Here is a 21,855-nt window from a genome sequence, read left to right on the forward strand (position 1 = left end):
CAACGCTCACTGTTCATCCAATCGATCGGCTTCAGTTAGTAGCAGTAGCGAAGGAATCGCTCGATCGGGTTCAGTTAACAGCCATCGATCGATCGCTCGGGTTCAGTAATGCGTAGCCTGCAGTGCAATCGCTCGGGTTTAGTTTGAGCCCAACGCCTCGCTCGGGTTCAGTTAGAGCCAACGCCTCGCACACACGCGCGTACGTGTATGAGAGAAATGTGCATCGCTCGGCCCCCGACCTCCCACCGTAACCGGGAACTCCCCAAAATTTTCCTCCCCCTCGCTTCTACCACGGTTTTTTCCGTCATGGACGGCCCAAAGAATGTCATGCAGCTGCGTCTCCGGCCCGCCCAGGACGAAAAGCCCATTTTCTGTCATGATTTTTTGTCATAGAAGTAGGAGCCCACCACATCTATGATGATACCGGGTTTTGTCACAATTATCGTCATAGAAGTGTCATATGTATGACAGAAAAAAAAATTCGTTCGGCCCAAAATGTCACGGATGTGTCTTTTCTTTGTAGTGTATGACACATCCTATCAGTTAATTTAACATCAACACAACTTCCCATCCAGTCACCCATCAGATGGCTGCTCCAGCCTGAGCACACTTAACTTGAGAGTTTTCTTACATGAGCTACTGGTGGAACAGCTAGTCCTTGCTGATAGGATGCCTCATCGCATCCTTATGGCGTATTCGGATGACCGCCCGTCCCCCAATGGCCAATAGATGTTGTGTAGACAAAGCATATCACATACGTCTTATTAGAAGCAATCGTCTGTGTTATTATCGGTCTTTGCACACATTTCTGATTATAGACCTGTTTGTCGCATATCACACACATCTTGTTATATTGAACCGTTTCTTTTATCTTGTCTCAACGCAAATAGTTCATCCGAGTGAACCGTATGTTGTATATCACACACACCTTCATCTGGCTGCCCGTTTATTTTGTGTTGCCTAATCACATATAGTTCAGCGGAGTGAACCGTATGTTGTGTATCGCACACGCCTTCATCTGGCTGCCCGTTTCTTTTGTTCCTCCTCATCGCAAACAGTTAATTGAACTGAACCGTATGCCCTTCATCGCACACGCAACTAAAACCTGAACCGTGTTTGATGCATCCGTCATCGCAAACGTTTATACATTTCTGACGGTTTTCATACACCACCGTTTGCGATTATGGCATCGCACACAGTTTCTCAAAGGGTCTCTGATCGTAGTGTTGCGTTAGCAGCATCCTGCAGTAGTGTGTATTACGTAAATAGTCATACGTGCTTTATTAAAAGAACTTGCATGACATCTTTTGTCCTACCCTCCCGTGGCAGCGGGGTCCATATTGGAAACTAAGGGATATTAAGGCCTCCTTTTCATAGAGAATCGGAACAAAGCATTAACACATAGCGAATACATGAACTCCTCAAACTACGGTCATCACCGAGAGTGGGCCCGGTTGTTGTCACTCTGGGGTTGTCGGATCATAACACGTAATAGGTGACTATAACTTGCAAGATCGGATCTAAAACATGGATATAAATATGAATTCATAGGGTCACCGAGTAGCCGATAAATCGACAAATCGTCCGATTAATTGATTAAAGGGCCGATTAACTTGCCGATTAGCCTATTAATCCCCTACTCGCCAGCCGACCGAGCAGCTACCAGTTAACGATTTCCTCAACAATGAACGGTTCAGATCTGAAATCATAGCACCCGGGCCCAAAGTGACAAGCATTAAGCATAGCAAAGTCATGGCAACATCAATCTAAGAACATAGTGGATACTAGGGATCAGGCCCTAACAAAACTAACTCGATTACATGATGAATCTTGATACATCTCCAACGTATCTATAATTTATGAAGTATTCATGCTATTATACTATCCTTCTAGGATGTTTTATATGCATTTATATGATATTCTATATGATTTTTGGGACTAACCTATTAACCTAGAGCCCAGTGCCAGTTTCTGTTTTCTCCTTGTTTTAGAGTATCGCAGAGAAGGAAAACCAAACGGAGTCCAATTGACGTGTCACTTGACGGAGATCATTTTTGGACCAGAAGAAGCCCACGGAGTACCAGAAGTAGGCCAGAAGAGTCCCGGGCTGCCCACGAGGGTGTGGGGCGCGCCCCCTGCCTCGTGGACAGCCCGGAGACCCCCCTGACGTGAAATCAACACAAAACTCTTCTATATATACCCAAACTTCCAGAAAGAAACCTAGATCGGAAGTTCCACCGCCGCAAGCCTCTGTAGCCACGAGAAGTCAATCTAGGCCCTCTCCGGCACCCTGCCGGAGGGGTCCATCATCACCGGTGGCCATGGAGGAGTATCCCGGAGGGGCCATCATCACCATGAAGGCCAAGGACCAGAGGTGGAGGCCATGGAGTAGGAAGCACAAGGGGGAGAACCTCTCCTCATCTCTTCCGGTGGCGCCGGAGTGCCATCGGGAGGGGAATCATCGCCACGGTGATCGTCTTCATCAACATCACCATCATCATCACCATCCTCACCTCTTTTACGCGGTCCACTCTCCCGCACCCCGCTGTAATCCCTACTTGAACATGGTGCTTTATGCCACATATTATGATCCAATGATGTGTTGCCATCCTATGATGTTTTGAGTAGATATCTTTTGTCTTTGGGTTGATTGATGATCTAGATTGGTATGAGTTGTATGTTCTACTTTGGTGCTGTCCTATGGTGCCCCCGTGTTGCGCAAGCGTGAGGGATTCCCGCTGTAGGGTGTTGCAATACGTTCATGATTCGCTTATAGTGGGTTGGTGAGTGACTGAAACACAAACCCGAGTAAGAGGGATTGTTGCGTATGGGAATAAAGAGGACTTGATGCTTTAATGCTATGGTTGGGTTTTACCTTAATGATCTTTAGTAGTTGCGGATGCTTGCTAGAGTTCCAATCATAAGTGCATATGATCCAAGTAGAGAAGGTATGTTAGCTTATGCCTCTCCCTCATATGAAACTGCAACAGTGATTACCAGTCTTGTTAACAATTGCCTAGGACAATTCCGCACACCGATCCATCATTATTCCACACTCGCTATTTATAATATTTAGTAATATATTCTAACTTTATGATAACAGCACCTACTTTCATATTTTAGCGCTCCGATTTCATGCAAAGTTATCCTATTCATACCCACAACATAGTTTTATTTCTTGTTTCTAGTTGGAAGCAAACGTTCGGTGTACGTAGAGTCGTATCAGTGGCAGATAGGGCTTGAGAGAATATTGATCTTACCTTTAGCTCCTTGTGGGTTCGACACTCCATACTTATAACTTCCACCTTTGGAAATTTCTACGATGATTCCTTGCAGTTGGGGATTATCAAGCTCTTTTCTGGCGTCGTTGCCGGGGAGCAATAGCGTGGGGTTGATATTCTCGTGTGTGCTTGTTTGCTTTCTTCACTAAGTAGACTTTGTTTTTTCATTTTTTTCTGTTTAGTTGTGGGTGAAACATACAAAAAAAATTAAAAAACGAAAATACAAAAAAATTTACTTGCCTTTCATTCCTAAAAAGTTTTTCAAAAAGAGAAGCGATTGGAAAGTTATGCATTGAAGAAGTGAGGGTCGACCTTGAGCACTTGTGTTCATGCTCACGGAAACAATGTAGAATTTTTCATGGAAGTTTCTCTGTAAATAATTATCCCCTTGTATATATTCATTGTATTATAAAAATAATGTGCCAAGCTTTGGTTTAAGGATGATTATATTGTTTGTTTACTATGTGCAGAACAAAAACAGAAACTTTGGCCGTAGTGCGTGAATTTACATTTTTTTACTGGAAAGTCAAATTGCTCTGAAACTTTTTGCACATTACTTTTGTACAAATTGTTCAAATTGTCAAATTTAGTTCATAATTTTAGGAGTTACAGAAGTTTACCAAACTTCCAGATTACTACAGACTGTTCTGTTTTTAACATATTCTGTTTTTCGTGTGTTGTTTGCTTATTTTGATGAATCTATGGCTAATAAAATAATTTATAAACCATAGAGAAGTTGGAATAATGTAGGTTTAACACCAATATAAATAAAGAATGAGTTCATTACAGTACCTAAATGTAGTAATTTGCTTTATTACACTAACGGATCTCAGAAGTTTTTGTTAAAGTTTTGTGTGGATGAAGTGTCCAAAGGTCGAGGAGCTATCAATATGAGAAGAATAAAGAGAGGCAAGAGTTCAAGCTTGGGGATGCCCAAGGCAACCCAAGTAAATATTTCAAAGGATACTCAAGCATCTAAGCTTGGGGATGCCCCGGTTGGCATCCCATCTTTCTTCTTCAACAATTATCGGTATACCTCGGTTTTTGTTTTGTTCACATGATTTGTGTCCTTTGTGTTTTTCTTTTTATTTGATAACCATGCTAGTATGAGATGTCCCTTCATCAATTTATAGAATACTTCATGTGCTTCACTTAAATCTTTTAAGTATGATCTTATAGAATTGCTCTTTGTGCTTCACTTAAATCTTTTGAGTATGGTTTTATAGAATGCTTCATGTGCTTCACTTATACATTTCGAGCTTGGATATTGGTTAGTTGTAGAATGCTCCATGAACTTCACTTATATCTTTTGGAGTATGAATAATACTATCATTTAAAGTGGGTTTGGAAGAGTGTCAACTTTAGGAATTAGTGATCCCACTATTTTGGAGGATGTTGAATCTTAGTGTGATATTTATGAAGTGGATTTGGAAGAGTGTCAACTTTAGCTAGTAATGATTCCACTATTTCGGAAGAGGTTCCAATTGAGTATGAGAACAAATTTGCTATCCATGATGCTACTGAAAATTATTATGAGGGAGGAATACATGCTTGTAGGAGTTGCAATAATATCAAGTTTCCTCTCTAAGTGCTTAAAGTTTTGAAGTTATACTTGTTTTGCCTTCCTATGCTAGTTGATTCTTGTTCCCATAAGTTGTGTGCTCACAAAATCCCAAGGCATAGGAAGTGGGTTATATTTAAATGTGCTAGTCATACTCTTCAAGATGCTCTCCTTGTGCTTCAATTCCTATCTTTTATGTGAGCATCATTGAAATCATCATGCCTAGCTAAAAGGCATTAAAGAAAAGCGCTTGTTGGGAGACAACCCAATATTTACTCTTACTGTTTTTGTGTGTTTACATGATTAATCTACTGCATTGATCATTTTTTATAGCTTTTGTTTCAATAAGGTGCCAAGTAAGACCTTTGGGAAGACTTGGGAGAAAGTTAATGTGATCTTGCTGTAAAAAACAGAAACTTTGCGCCCACAAGATTAGCTGTCATTTTTTACAGAAGAGCGCTTTTGAGTTGATTCTTTTTGCAGAAGATTAATAGACAAATTCCTCACGTCCACCAATTTATTTCATAATTTTTGGAGTAGCAGAAGTATGGTTTATGTTCAGATCATTACAGACTGTTCTGTTTCTGACAGATTCTGTTTTCATTGCGTAGTTTGCTTGTTTCCTAGTTTCTATGGCTTATATTCCTTAATATAAATTGTAGAAATGATATGTTACAGTAGGCATTGTGTGAGAATAATTATGAACCTTGTCTTTGACAGTACCAAACTGAATGGTTTGCTCTTTATCATACTAACCTATCTCACGAAGTTACGTTAAGTTTTGTGTGATTGAAGTTTTCAAGCTTTGGGTGAGATATCGATATGAGGAGAATAAGGAGTAGAAGGACCCTAAGCTTGGGGATTCCCAAGGCACCCCAAGGTAATATTCAAGTAAGACTCAAGCGCCTAAGCTTGGGGATGCCCCGGAAGGCATCCCCTCTTTCGTCTTCAAAACTATCGGTATACCTTACTCGGAGCTATATTTTTATTCGTCACATGATATGTGTTTTGCTTGGAGCATGTTTTCGACTTTACTTGCTGTTTGAATAAAATCATTGGATCTGAAATATTGAATGAAAAAGAATCCTCCCATGGCTAGTTAATTATTTGACTACTCAGTGTTCTTCACTCATATCTTTTGGAGTAGTTTGTCATTTACTCATGTGCTTCACGTATATCCTATGAGTAAATGGTTGAATAAACTGAATGTAATAAACCTGAATTTATGTATGTTTCATATGCTTATAACATGGGGAGTAACGACTTCACACATAATAAGTATAGGTAGTAAACTTATTGAAAGTTAGCAAACGTAGAATTGGTCACTTGAACAATTCATGAAAGAATATTGAAGGAAGAGAGGTTTCACATATAAATATACTATCTTGGACATCTTTTATGATTGGGAGCACTCATTAAAATATGACATGCTAAAGAGTTGATGTTGGACAAGGAAGACAACGTTATGGGTTATGTTTTCTTATATCTGAAATAAAGTATATTGTCATGGATCATCCAACATGTTGAGCTTTCCTTTCCCCCTCATGCTAGCCAAATTCTTTGCACCAAGTAGACATACTACTTGTGCTTCCCAAAACCCTTAAACCAGTTTTGCCATGAGAGTCCACCATATCTACCTATGGATTGAGTAAGATCCTTCAAGTAAGTTGTCATCAGTGCAAGCAATAAAATTGCTCTCTAAATATGTATGATTGATTGGTGTGGAGGAAATAAGCTTTATACGATCTTGTGATGTGGAAGAAATAAAAGCGACAGACTGCATAATAAAGGTTCATATCACAAGTGGCAATATAAAGTGACGTTCTTTCGCATTAAGATTTTGTGCATCCAACCCTGAAAGCGCATGGCAACCTCTGCTTCCCTCTGCGAAGGGCCTATCTTTTATTATTATCTTCTACCTTATGCAAGAGTCATGGTGATCTTCACCTTTCGTTTTTACCTTTTATCCTTTGGCAAGCACAGGGTGTTGGAAAGATCCTGATATATATATATATATATATATATATATATATATATATATATATATATATATATATATATCTAATTGGATGTAAGTTAGCATGAGCTAGTATTGTTGACATTACCCTTGAGGTAAAAGGTTGGGAGGCGAAACTATAAGCCCCTATCTTTCTCTGTGTCCGATTAAAACTCCATAACCACAAGTATTGCGTGAGTGTTAGCAAGTGTGAAAGACTAAATGATAGTTGAGTATGTGGAGTTTGCTAAATCAAAGCTCTGACATAGACTCTTCCTGAAAATAAGATGAATTGCAATTGTTTGATGACTGAGAATATTGTTTGTTAGTTTTCAAGAAAGTTTATGATCTATACTTTAACATGTGAATAGCTTGTTACTTTATCATGAGAAGTTTTATGAGATGAGCTACCGTTATGACACATAATGATGCTAGAAAAGGTGACAGAAATTATCATTGATCAAACTTAAGCACTTGCTAGCATTCACACTTCATAAATTATTTATTTTATCATTTACCTACTCGAGGATGAGCAGGAATTAAGCTTGGGGATGCTGATACGTCTCCAACATATCTATAATTTATGAAGTATTCATGCTATTATACTATCCTTTTAGGATGTTTTATATGCATTTATAAGATATTTTATATGATTTTTGGGACTAACCTATTAACCTAGAGCCCAGTGCCAGTTTCTGTTTTCTCCTTGTTTTAGAGTATCCCAGAAAAGGAAAACCAAACGGAGTCCAATTGACGTGTCACTTGACGGAGATCATTTCTGGACCAGAAGAAGCCCACGGAGTACCAGAAGCAGGCCAGAAGAGTCCCGGGCTGCCCACGAGGGTGGGGGCGCGCCCACCCCCCTAGGGCGCGCCCCCCTGCCTCGTGGGCAGCCCGGAGACCCCCCCGAAGTGAAATCAACACAAAACTCTTCTATATATACCCAAACTTCCAGAAAGAAACCTAGATCGGAAGTTCCGCCGCCGCAAGCCTCTGTAGCCACGAGAAGTCAATCTAGGCCCACTCCGGCACCCTGCCGGAGGGGGCCATCATCACCGGTGGCCATGGAGGAGTATCCCGGAGGGGCCATCATCACCATGAAGGCCAAGGACCAGAGGGTGGAGGCCATGGAGTAGGAAGCACAAGGGGGAGAACCTCTCCTCCTCTCTTCCGGTGGCGCCGGAGTGCCATCGGGAGGGGAATCATCGCCACGGTGATCGTCTTCATCAACATCACCATCATCATCACCATCCTCACCTCTTTTACGCGGTCCACTCTCCCGCACCCCGCTGTAATCCCTACTTGAACATGGTGCTTTATGCCACATATTATGATCCAATGATGTGTTGCCATCCTATGATGTTTTGAGTAGATATCTTTTGTCTTTGGGTTGATTGATGATCTAGATTGGTATGAGTTGTATGTTTTACTTTGCCGCTGTCCTATGGTGCCCTACGTGTCGCGCAAGCATGAGGGATTCCCGTTGTAGGGTGTTGCAATACGTTCATGATTCGCTTATAGTGGGTTGGTGAGTGACTGAAACACAAACCCGAGTAAGAGGGATTGTTGCGTATGGGAATAAAGAGGACTTGATGCTTTAATGCTATGGTTGGGTTTTACCTTAATGATCTTTAGTAGTTGCGGATGCTTGCTAGAGTTCCAATCATAAGTGCATATGATCCAAGTAGAGAAAGTATGTTAGCTTATGCCTCTCCCTCATATGAAACTGCAACAGTGATTACCGGTCTTGTTAACAATTGCCTAGGACACCGCACACTGATCCATCATTATTCCACACTCGCTATTTATAATATTTAGTAATATATTCTAACTTTATGATAACAGCACCTACTTTCATATTTTAGCTCTCCGATTTCATGCAAAGATATCCTCTTCATACCCACAACATAATTTTATTTCTCGTTTCTAGTTGGAAGCAAACGTTCGGTGTACGTAGAGTCGTATCAGTGGCGGATAGGGCTTGAGAGATTATTGATCTTACCTTTAGCTCCTTGTGGGTTCGACACTCCATACTTATCACTTCCACCTTTGGAAATTGCTACGATGATTCCTTGCACTTGGGGATTATCAAATCTCATCCACCTCCTCACCAACCAGCGAGCCTACGAAGGAATTACTCACTCCCGGTGGGGAGCATCATGGAATTGGCGATGGAGATTGGTTGGTGACGACGAAGAACGAAGGTCCCCCTCTCTGGAGCCCCAAACGGACTCCAGATCTGCCCTCCCGGAGAAGAACAGGGCTTGGCGGCGGCTCCATCTCGTGAAACATGATAATTCTTTCTCCCTGAATTTTTTTCTGGAAATATGTGATTTTATAGCGTCAGGGTTGAGGTCTGCGGGGCCACCAGGTGGGTACAACCAACCTAGGCGCGCCAGGAGAGGGGGGCGTGCCCTGGTGGATTGTGCCCACCCAGGTGCCCCTCTCCGGTAGGTCTTGGCTCCAAAAGTTCTTATTATTGATATAAAAAATACCTGCAAAGTTTCGTTTCATTCCGAGAACTTTTATTTCTGCACAAAAACAACACCATGGTAGTTCTGCTGAAAACAGCGTCAATCCGGGGTTAGTTTCATTCAAATCATGCAAATTAGAGTCCATAACAAGAGGAAAAGCGTGAGAAAAAGTAGATACGTTGGAGACGTATCATCCAGCGATCCACTTCTGGATCACTGTTGTACCCCCTTGCCAAACTCATGGCAAGGCACACAATAGGTCTGGTACACAGCATGGCATACTTTATAGAACCTATGGCTGAGGCATAGGGAATGACTTTCATTCTCTTTCTATCTTCTGTCGTGGTCGGGTTTTGAGTCTTACTCTAGTTCACACCTTGCAACAAAGCCAAGAATCCTTTCTTTGACTGATCTATTTTGAACTTCTTCAAAACTTTGTCAAGGTATGTGCTTTGTGAAAGTCCTATTAAACGTCTCGATCTATCCCTATAGATCTTGATGCTCAATACGTAAGTAGCTTCACCGAGGTATTTCATTGAAAAATTCTTATTCAAGTATCCTTTTATGCTATCCAGAAATTCTATATCATTTCCAATCAACAATATGTCATCCACATATACTATCAAAAATGCTACAGAGCTCCCACCACTTTCTTGTAAATACAGACTTCACCGTAAGTCTGTATAAAACCATATGCTTTGATCACCTCATCAAAGAGTATATTCCAACTCCGAGATGCTTGCAGCAGTCCATAGATGGATCGCTGGAGCTTCCACACTTTGTTAGCACCTTTAGGATCGACAAAACATTCTGGTTGCATCATATACAACTCTTCTTTAAAAAAGCCATTAAGAGCATCTCCAACAGGTGCACAAAAATTCCTAAAATAGTTTTAGCGCGCCACTGTGGCACTTTTTGTGCGCCGGACACAACATTGCTTTAGCAGATGCCCAAAAACGCGCGCCCACAAGAACACGCAGTGTAAATTGTGAAGCGCGCGCAATCCGGCGCCTCAAATTTGCAGGTTTTGATAGCGTTTTTCAGCGTGCGCCCATTCCTGTTTTGCGCGCGCACTATTTTACAGCTTCTGCTGGAGCTGTCCGGCGCCCAAAAAACACGGATTTTAGAGCGTGGCCCAGTTTTTGGGCGCCTGTTGGAGATGCTCTAAGGAATGCAGTTTTGACATCCATTTGCCAGATTTCATAAAATGCGGCAATTGCTAACATGATTCGAACAGACTTAAGCATCGCTACAGGTGAGAAAGTCTCATCGTAGTCAACCCCTTGAACTTGTCGAAAACCTTTTACGACAAGTCGAGCTTTGTAGACAGTAACATTGCCATCAGCGTCCGTCTTCTTCTTGAAGATCCATTTATTCTCTATGGCTTGCCGATCATCGGGAAAGTCCACCAAAGTCCATACTTTGTTCTCATACATGGATCCTATCTCAGATTTCATGGCTTCAAGCCATCTGTCAAAATCTGGGCTCATCATAGCTTCTTCATAGTTCGTAGGTTCACCTTGGTCTAGTAACATGACTTCCAGGACAGGATTACCGTACCACTCTGGTGTGGAATGTGTTCTGGTTGACCTACGAAGTTCAGTAGTAACTTGATCTGAAGTTTTATGATCATCACCATTAGCTTCCTCTCTAGTTGGTGTAGGCATCACGAGAACGGATTTCTCTGATGTGCTACTTTCCAATTTGAGAGAAGGTACAATTACCTCATCAAGTTCTACTTTCCTCCCACTCACTTCTTTCGAGAGAAAGTCCTTCTTTAGAAAGGATCCATTCTTGGCAACAAAGATCTTGCCTTCGGATATGTGGTAGAAGGTGTACCCAATTGTTTCCTTAGGGTATCCTATGAAGACGCACTTCTCCGCTTTAGTTTCGAGCTTATCAGGCTGACGCCTTTTGACATAAGCGTCGCATCCCCAAACTTTAAGAAACAACAACTTAGGTTTCTTGCCAAACCATAGTTCATACGGTGTCGTCTCAAGGGATTTGGACGGAGCCCTATTTAACGTGAATGCGGTTGTCTCCAATGCATAACCCCAAAACGATAGTGGTAAATCGGTAAGAGACATCATTGAATGCACCATATCTAATAAAGTACGGTTACGATGTTCAGACGCACCATTACGATGTGGTGTTCCAGGTGGCGTGAGTTGTGAAACTATTTTCACATTATTTTTAATGAAGACCAAACTCGTAACTCAAATATTCGCCTCCGCGATCAGATCGTAGAAACTTTATTTTCTTGTTACGATGATTCTCCACTTCACTCTGAAATTCTTTGAACTTTTCAAATGTTTCAGACTTGTGTTTCATTAAGTAGATATACCCATATCTACTCAAATCATCTATGAAGGTCAGAAAATAAGGATACCCACCGCGTGCTTCAATACTCATTGGACCGCATACATCAGTATGTATTATTTCCAATAAGTCATTAGCTCGCTCCATTGTTCCAGAGAACGGAGTTTTAGTCATCTCGCCCATGAGGCATGGTTCGCAAGCATCAAATGATTCATAATCAAGTGATTCCAAACGTCCATCCGCATGGAGTTTCTTCATGCACTTTACACCAATATGACCTAAACGGCAGTGCCACAAGTATGTTGCACTATCATTATCAACTTTGTATATTTTGACATCAATATTATGAATATGTGTATCACTACGACCGAGATTCAATAAACCATTTACATTGGGTGTATGACCATAAAAGGTTTTATTCATGAAACAGAACAACAATTATTCTGTGTCTTAGATGAATAACTGTATTGCAATAAACATGATCCAGTCATATTCATGCTCAACGCAAACACCAAATAACATTTATTTTGGTTTCAACACTAATCCCGAAGGTAGAGGGAGTGTGCGATGGTGACCGTATCAACCTTGGAATCATTTCCAACACACATCGTCACCTCATCCTTAACTAGTCTCTGTTTATTCCGCAACTCCTGTTTCGAGTTACCAATCTTAGAAACTGAACCGGTATCAAATACCAAGGGGTTACTTCGAACACTAGTAAAATACACATCAATAACATGTATATCAAATATACCTTTGTTCACTTTGCCATCCTTCTTATCCGCCAAGTATTTGGGGCGGTTCCACTTCCAGTGACCATTTCATTTGTAGTAGAAGCACTCAGTTTCAGGCTTGGGTCCAGCTTTGTGCTTCTTCATGGGAGTGGCAACTTTCTTGCCATTCTTCTTGAAGTTCCCTCTCTTTACCTTGCCCTTTTTCTTGAAACTAGTGGTCTTTGTTAACCATCAACATTTGATGCTCTATCTTGATTTCTACCTTCGCTGATTTCAGCATCGCGAAGAGCTTGGGAATCGTTTTCGTCATCCCTTGCATATTATAGTTCATCACGAAGTTCTAGTAGCTTGGTGATAGTGACTAGAGAACTCTGTCAATCACTATCTTATCTGGAAGATTAACTCCCACTTGATTCAAGCGGTTGTAGTACCCAGACATTTTGAGCACATGCTCACTGGCTGAGCTATTCTCCTCCATCTTGTAGGCAAAGTAGAGGTCTCATAACTCTCGACACGGGCATGAGTCTGAAATACCAATTTCAGCTCTTGGAACATCTCATATGCTCTGTGGCATTCAAAACATTTTTTATGTCCCGGTTCTAAGCCGTAAAGCATGCTGCACTTAAACTATCAAGTAGTCATCATATCGAGCTTGCCAGATGTTCATAACGTCTGCATCTGCTCCTGCAATAGGTATGTCACTTACGGTGCATCAAGGATATAATTCTTCTATGCAGTAATGAGGGTAATCCTCAGATCACGGACCTAGTCCGCTTTATTGCTACTATCATCTTTCAACTTAGTTTTCTCTATGAACATATCAAAAATAGGGGCTATATCGCGAGCTATTGATCTACAATATAGATAGGCAAAACTATAAGAATAAGTTCATGATAAATTAAGTTCAATTAATCATATTATTTAAGAACCCCCACTTGAATAAACATCCCTCAAGTTATCTAAGTGATACATGATCCAAATCAACTAACCCATATCAGATCATCACGTGAGATGGGGTAGTCATCAATGGTGAACATCTGTATGTTGATCATATCTACTATATGACTCACGTTCGATCTTTCGGTCGCCATTGTTCCGAGACCATGTCTCTGCATGCTAGGCTCGTCAAGTTTAACCTAAGTATTCTGCATGTGTAAAACTGTCTTACACCTGTTGTATGTGAACGTAGAGTCTATCACCCCCGATCATCACGTGATGTCTTGAAACGATGAACTATAGCAACGGTGCATACTCAGGGAGAACAATCTTATCTTGAAATTAAGTGAAGGGATCATCTTATAATGCTACCACCGTTCTAAGCAAAATAAGATGCATAAAGGATAAACATCACATGCAATCAAAATATGTGACATGATATAGCCATCATCATCTTGTGCTTTTGATCTCCATCTCCAAAGCATCGTCAATATCTCCATCGTCACCAACTCGACATCTTGATCTCCATCATTGCGTCGATCGAGGTCCTCATGCCAACTATTGCTTCTACAACTATCGCTAACGCATAGTGATAAAGTAAAGCAATTACATGGCGCTTGCACTTCATACAATAAAGAGACAACCCTAAGGCTCCTGACGGTTGTCGATATTAAAAAACATGATCATCTCATACATCAACATATATCACATCATATCTTGACCATATCACATCACAACATGCCCTGCAAAAACAAGTTAGACGTTCTCTACTTTGTTGTAAGTCTTACGTGGCTGCTACGGGCTTCTAGCAAGAACTGTTCTTACCTACGCATAAAACCACAACGGTGATTCATCCAGTTTGCTGTTTTAACCTTCTTCAAGGACCGGCCGCAGTCAAATTCGATTCAACTAAAGTAGGAGGAACAGACACCCACTAGCAACCTTTATGCAAAACTAGTTGCATGTCAATCAGTGGAACCGGTCTCATGTGCGTGGACATGTAAGGTTGGTCCGGGCCGCTTCATCCCACAATACCGCCGAATCAAAATAAGATGTTGGTCGTAAGCAGTATGACTATCACCGCCCACAACTCTTTGTGTTCTACTCGTGCATATCATCTACGCATAGACCTGGCTCATGATGCCACTTTTGGGTAATGTTGCATGGAAAATAAAAAAATTCTACGCACACGCAAGATCTATCCATGGAGATGCATAGCAATGAGGGGGAGAGTGTGTCTGCGTACCCTCGTAGACCGTAAGCGGAAGTGTTTAACAACACGGTTAATGTAGTCGAACTTCTTCGCGCTCCAACCGATCAAGTACCAAACGTACGACACCTCCGCGTTCTGCACACGTTCAGCTCAGTGACGTCCTCCGCCTTCTTGATCCAGCAAGACGGAGAGGTAGAAGATGAGTTCCGGCAGCACGATGGCGTGGTGACGGTGATGGTGAAGTGATCTCCGCATGGCTTCGCCTAAGCACTATGAAAATATGACCGGGGGTGTAAACGGTGGAGGGGGCGCCGCACACGGCTAGGCAATTGTCTGTTGTGTGCTAGGCACCCCCCTCCCACATATATATAGGTGGGAGGGAGGGAGGAGCTGCCAAAGGGGGCGCCCAAGTAGGAGGAATCCTGCTTGGGGTCTCTCCCAAGCCGCGCCCTCCCCTTGCCTTGTATAAGTGCGGGGAAAATGCAGGGGAGGGTGCCCCCCTTTCCTTTCTCACTTGAGGAGGGAAAGGAAGGAGGGACCACCCCTCCCCTTTCCTTCCCCTAGGTCCTGTTGTCCAAGGAAGGGGCGCACCAAGGGCTGGTCTGTCCCCCCTTTGGCCCATTAGGCTCATACACTTACCGGGGGTGTCCGGAACCCCTTCCGGTGACCCGGTGACTACCCGGTGCACTTCGAAACTCTTCCGGTGTCCGAGTACCATTGTCCCATATATCAATCTTTACCTCTCGAACATTTCGAGACTCCTCGTCATGTCCGTGATCTCATCCGAGACTCCGAACAACATTGGTCAACAAATCATCTAACTCATATAACACTATATCGTCAATGAACGTTAAGCGTGCGGACCGTACGGGTTCGAGAACTATGTAGACGTGACCGAGATACCTCTCCGGTCAATAACTAATAGCGGAACCTGGATGCCCATATTGGCTCCTACATATTCTACAAAGATCTTTATCGGTCGAACCGTTATGACAACATACGTAATTCCATTTGTCCATCGGTATGTTACTTGCCCGAGATTCAATCGTTGGTATCTTCATACCTAGTTCAATCTCGTTACTCGCAAGTCTCTTTACTTGTTTCGTAATATATCACCTCGTGACTAAACTCCTTAGTCATTTGCTTGCAAGCTTATGATGTGTATTACCGAGAGGGCCCAGAGATACCTCTCCGATAATCGGAGTGACAAATCATAATCTCGATCTATGCCAACTCAACAAACACCTTCGGAGATACCTGTAGAGCATATTTATGATCACCAAGTTACGTTGTGATGTTTGATAGCACACAATGTATTACTCCGGTATCCAGAGTTGCATAATCTCATAGTCGAAGGAATATGTATTTGACATGAAGAAAGCAATAGCAATAAACTGAACGATCAATATGCTAAGCTGACGGATGGGTCTTGTCCATCACATCATTCTCCTAATGATGTGATCCCGTTATCAAATGACGACACATGTCTATGGTTAGGAACCTTAACCATCTTTGATCAACGAGCTAGTCTAGTAGGGCTTACTAGGGACACGGTATTTGTTTATGTATTCACACATGTATTTAAGTTTCCGATCAATACAATTCTAGAATGAATAATAAACCTTTATCATGATTTAGGAAATATAATAATAACCATTTTATTATTGCCTCTAGGGCATATTTCCATCACTAAGTCCCTGACTTTTGCATGGAGGACCCCAGACTGAAAGCAAGAAACGCGATCGGGTCCTTGACAACCGTCGCCCAGATTGAACCTCGCCGTCGCCGGGGACGAACCACTTGGCACGACGAAATTGCCCCGTGGACGACACAGGTGGGAGCGCCACCGGCCCCCTCCCTCACCTCCGCTAGGGCGAAGCCCCTCACGGTGGTCAGGGACAGACGTTCCTCTCCTTCGTTCGTGGGTGGACGACGCGTGAAAACCAGGATGTGCGACGACGCTGACCTCCTGCAGGGCTTGGTGGCAGGCGTTCATGGCGGGGTGTGGTCGGCTGCTAGTGACGCGGTACTTGCGCAGGACCTGGGCATGGATCGGGCTCACGGAGACACAGTGGCATATGTTCCATGGCTTAGATTTTTTTTCATTCGTCCAATAGATGTTGTTTTTTTCTTCAGATACACAAATATTTTTCTAACATACTAGCAATGTGCCTGTGCGTTGCAACGGATCCAAAGTAGAATAGTACTTGTTCACAAACTTGAAAAAGACACCCTAAATTTGATATACATATATCACTAAAAATATATTATGTTTCGCCCAAAATATATTTCTCGAGCTGTTTTGATGAGTGAGGGAGGTATGTGGTTGGCTTCAAGACACTAAGGAATTTTCTACAAATTGAAGCAGAAAAGTGGCTATCGTTGCAAAAGGCCACAACTTACCTCACATTCGTTAGATGCAGATCTAATGGTTAGAAATGACGGGTGACAGACACATCATCATCATCAACAGTCTTTTATAGGAGTAGAGATGATGAAATTTTTGTATATGAAGTGATTTTTTGCTAATACATGCTCTGTTTATTTGTATTTTGCAGAAATAATTTTTTTTGTAGACTAGATTAAGAAGTACCCCAACCTGTTTGGTAAACACTCGGGCAGGGGAATGGGAGTTTGCACAAGGGTGGTTATGGATGGATTAGGCATGGGAAGTAGATTTTTACTCCCATTCCCTTATTTGGCATATGATGGAAATTGACGTGGGATAAAACTCTGCTCACGAATTAATAGGGTACCCACTGGGAAGAAATCGGTGGGAATTGGCTTCCTCAACTCTCATTCCCCTTCCCACTGAAACTCCCATTCCCTCTAATCAAATAGTGGACTTTTAATCTCCTCACCCCTCAACTCCCATTCCCCATCTCTAATTCGCCCGAACCAAACACGCTGGGAGAGACAGAAGGGAAGGCAAACCTGTGTAACTTAGCGTCGGAGTGGGCCGGGTCATTAGCGGACTAGTTCAGGCGTCGCCGCCTTTATTTGCCGCCCGCCACTGATATGTATCAAATGGTGTGATCCGTATCAATGGTGCGACTATGTCTCGCTTAACGCGAGACAATAGTATGTCTCACCTCAAGCAGCCGGTCCAGCGCGGACTATAGGACTTCAACACTCCTTTTTTTATCTATTTTTCACATTTTTGCTTTATTTTTTATTTTTCTTATATTTGAAATATTCTAACTATATTTATTATAAAAATAATTTTATATACAGATTTGAAACATGTTAATCATGCATTTAGAAAATGTTAAACAAGTATGCAAAAATGTTTACAATAGATACGATAATTTTACAATGTGTACGAATCAAATAGACATGGCTAAATATATTTGTGAAATGTTAATCTGTATTTGAAAAACATGAAACATGTATATAAAAAATGAACAGGTTCTCAAGGTTGTTGCCTTCAAGGAGAGGGAGGGTTAAGACAAAACCGTAGGCTTTGTGGTTGAAGAACTTCATCATCGTCATCCAGTTCGTAGTGATTCTAGTGTTGTTTTACTCATGACATCGTTGCCTATGTAATGGAGTGAGCACTTGCTAGGATGATAGATGGTAGGCTCACCAAGTATGGTACAAGGTTACTAGATCCATTCTATGTGCGCAACCAAACAGCGTGCTTTGCATCATTGTACCCATATGTAGGCAACCAAATATAACGCATAACTTGTTGCCTTGATGCAAGGGAAGCAATATATAGACAACCAAACAATGTACAGAACATGATTTTCTTCCTGCATTACCTCAGCCAGGCCATATGTGCAGGTAACCAAAGGCATCGTAAGTTTACGTTGCATGTGATTATATGAGTTTGAGAAATTACTAATGACAAGATTAGGAGTGACCGGTCATTGTCTGTGAATGAGTTCATGGGCGTCTACAGACGGCTAGGTCCCATACTCCCTCCATTGCATAATGTAGTGCCTATAGATTTTTCTAAACGTTAGATATAACAAACTTTGACCATATTTATGGAGAAAAATAGGTACATCTAGAATACTAAATGCACATCATAAGATACATCATGAGTTATATTTTCATAATGTACATGTTTGATAGTATGGATGTAGACATTTTTCTCTATAAACTTGATCAAACACTAGTAGAAAAAGGGCCTATTGTCCCGGTTGGTAAGGGCCTTTTGTCCCGGTTTTTGAACCGGGACTAAAGGGTCGTTACTAATGCCCTAACCATTTAGTCCCGGTTCTTACACGAACCGGGACAGATGGGCCTCCACGTGGCCGGTGCGGCGAGCCCAGGCAGGAGGGCCTTTGGTCCCGGTTGGTGGCACTAAACGGGACCAATAGGCATCCACGCGTCAGCATTTCAGGGGCTGGGGTTTTTGTTTTTTTTTAAAAGGGGGGGTTTGGGGGGTTAATTTAGGTGTTTCATATATTGTGTTAGCTAGCTAATTAATAGAGAGAAGTGTCCTCTCTTATCTCCGTGCTTGGTCGACGCTACGTACTATATACGTATGGAGAGGACTAGACACGCTTGCTAGTAATCAAATGAAGGAAACAGAAGATCGTCATGAACATATGCATACAGAGAGAAGTGATATCGACCACCTCTCCTTCGAGAGATTGGTCGAACAACAAGTTCTCATATATCTATCCGACACTAGCGGCTACATATATACAATAATTATCTGTTACAATATAATCTCCTAATTAAATTGTAAGAACACAGGGTCCACATAGTATTCTCCGTTTTCAGCGATCACGTGGTCAAGGAAGAATGCCGCCAATTCCTCTTGAATTGCTCGCATACGATCTGGTGCTAGGAGTTCATCCCGCTTCCGAAACATCTAATTTGAAGAAGGGGGTCAATATATATATATATGAATAAATGAAACTCAACACAAATGATGGTAATAAAATAAAATTGTGAATATTATTGCTTACGCACTTCATATTGTTCGTCAGAGTAGCCCCGCTCACAGGTCGTGTAGCGGATGGACTCGCGAACGTAGTATCCACAGTAATTATTCCCGGGTTCCTGCCACAACCACTTTACAAGAAATAGAGGTCAACCAAACTGATAAGCAAGCATGCTAAATGGTATTGATGAAACTAGCGCTTGAATCACTAGGAGATGCGCGGAACATGCTACTATAGTACTTACTTTCGGGTGTTTAAATTGCAGCTTCTTCGGCAGTCCCGGAGCTTTTTTGGTGAATTTTCTCCAAACCCTGCCAGACAAAGAAAACAATTACTTGATATCAGGAAATGAACAAAGTTGCTGATATGGTGGATAATGATCGATTTAACTTACTTCTCGAGCATTTGAGTCATGTCCGCATAGTCCTGGGGATCTTTTCGTCTCGAGTCTAAGACGGTTACTACTCCCTGCTCAAGCTTAATCTCTAGGAGAATATAGTGGAAGCTGCGCACGCATGCATAAGTCATCAATTACATTACTATAACCTGGACTAATAAGGGAAACCGAATATGCACAAGACAGTAACACTCACTTGAAGTTGTAAGGAAAGAGTATTATATCTTTGTTCTCATTTATTACCAACGATCGTAGCAAGTTGGCCTCGGTATTTTCGGCATGATATTTAACCTCAGTTGCATCTATGAGAGTTGTGTTAATGAAACCAATATCACCGATTTGTCTTTTCTTCAATTCGGCGACCTTCAATCTGCATAATATAGTGAGGATAATTATAAATACATGGAATGAAAGAGCTGACCTATATAGAGAGACTTAATGACAGAAGTAGTACTACTTACAGACAGTAGCAAGTGACCGTTGATTTATCGAGGGCCTTTTGATTGAAAAACTGGAAGAACTCCTCAAATGGAACATTCAACAGTTCAATTCCAACGAGGTCATGCTCCGGTTTAACTCTCAGCGTCAAAGTATCCCTCCCCCCAGACTCTCTGCAGGTTTTCATGTACCAATCATGTAATCTTCGCATCATCATTGTTAGAGATCTTTCATCTTTGACGAGAGGCTTCCCGTAATGGTATTTGTGTTCGTCCACCTCCAAGATATCATAATGTACATCGTCGGGCAGGTAATCTCCAAGATTGCTATAACCGGGCACCATCCTCGGATCATTAGCGACGATGTCGCTAGACACCTTGAGCGGGGGGCACGATTGGTTCGCTTGTTCGCCGAGCTGGGCAATTTTTTTCCCAGCTCGTCGTTCTTTTAACCTTTGATCACTGACAGTACTTCCCGACCGCTCCGCTTCGGCAAATGTCTTTGCAATAATGCACTCATAGTTGCCTTTCGGCGGAGACTTTGGTGGTTTTGTCAGGGCAGCCAGAGTGCGCTTCGCTTTCACCGGATCTACCTTCTCCTCCGGAGGTGGATGTTTATTTGCTTTCACCCCTTCAAAGAAGTTCGTCAGTTCGGCTCGCACGATCTTACTGGTTTCCTCCTCGGTCCTCTCGTATGGTAACTTCTCTGGAGTCTTCAGAGAAGGACCGAATCTGTATTGCCTCCCGCCTCTGGCTGTACTGCTAGACGCCGACAGAGCAGACGGAGCGGCTGCGGCTGTCTTCTTTCCTTGCTTACGAGGCGGAGGAGAAGGACTACGACGCGCCGGAGCAGCCGGAGCGGTGGCGGGTCTCTTCCGCCCTTGCTGACGAGGTGGAGAAGGAGGAGGCTGGCTGCTCTGGCGCGCCGGCGCAGGCGGAGAAGGAGGCGGAGTGGCGCCACGCGCCGGAGAAGGAGGCTGAGTGCCCTGATCACTCGCCGGAGGAGGAGGCGGAGTGCCGCCACACGCCGGAGAAGGAGGCTGAGTGCCCTGATCACTCGCCGGAGGAGGAGGCGGAGTGCCCTTACTCGCCGGAGGCGTCCAGTTCGGAAGGTTGATGAGCTCCTTCCGCCATAGGCATGGAGTCTTCAGAGCAGAACCCAGCCGAGTCTCCCCTTCACCGGTAGGGTGGTCAAGCCGGAGGTCCTCAAATCCCTCCGTTATTTCATCCACCATCACCCTAGCATATCCTTCTGGAATTGGCCGGCAGTGGTAGGTTGCGCCGGGTTCAGGAGGTAAAACAGAGCCAACAGCCGCCTTGACTTTGAAGTTCTGCCATTGCGTCATAAGGTGGCAATGTTGAGACTCCGTGATAGCATCCACGGGGTAGCTAGCAGGAGCCGTCAAGACATGCTCCGGCTGAAGCAGCTCGGTGGAAGCCATGCTGCTTCTCCGCTGAGATGGCGGGGTAGCTTCAGGGGTAGTTTTGGCATGTCGATTGGCGTCTCGTTCCTCTAGCGCTTGAACACTTTCGTGCAGCTTCTGAATTTGGGTCTGCTCCACTTTTTTCCTCCTCTCCTAGCTTTTGTAACCGCCTGCGTCCGGAA

Source organism: Triticum aestivum, chromosome 1D, assembly GCF_018294505.1.
Source record: "Triticum aestivum cultivar Chinese Spring chromosome 1D, IWGSC CS RefSeq v2.1, whole genome shotgun sequence".
NCBI lineage: Eukaryota > Viridiplantae > Streptophyta > Magnoliopsida > Poales > Poaceae > Triticum > Triticum aestivum.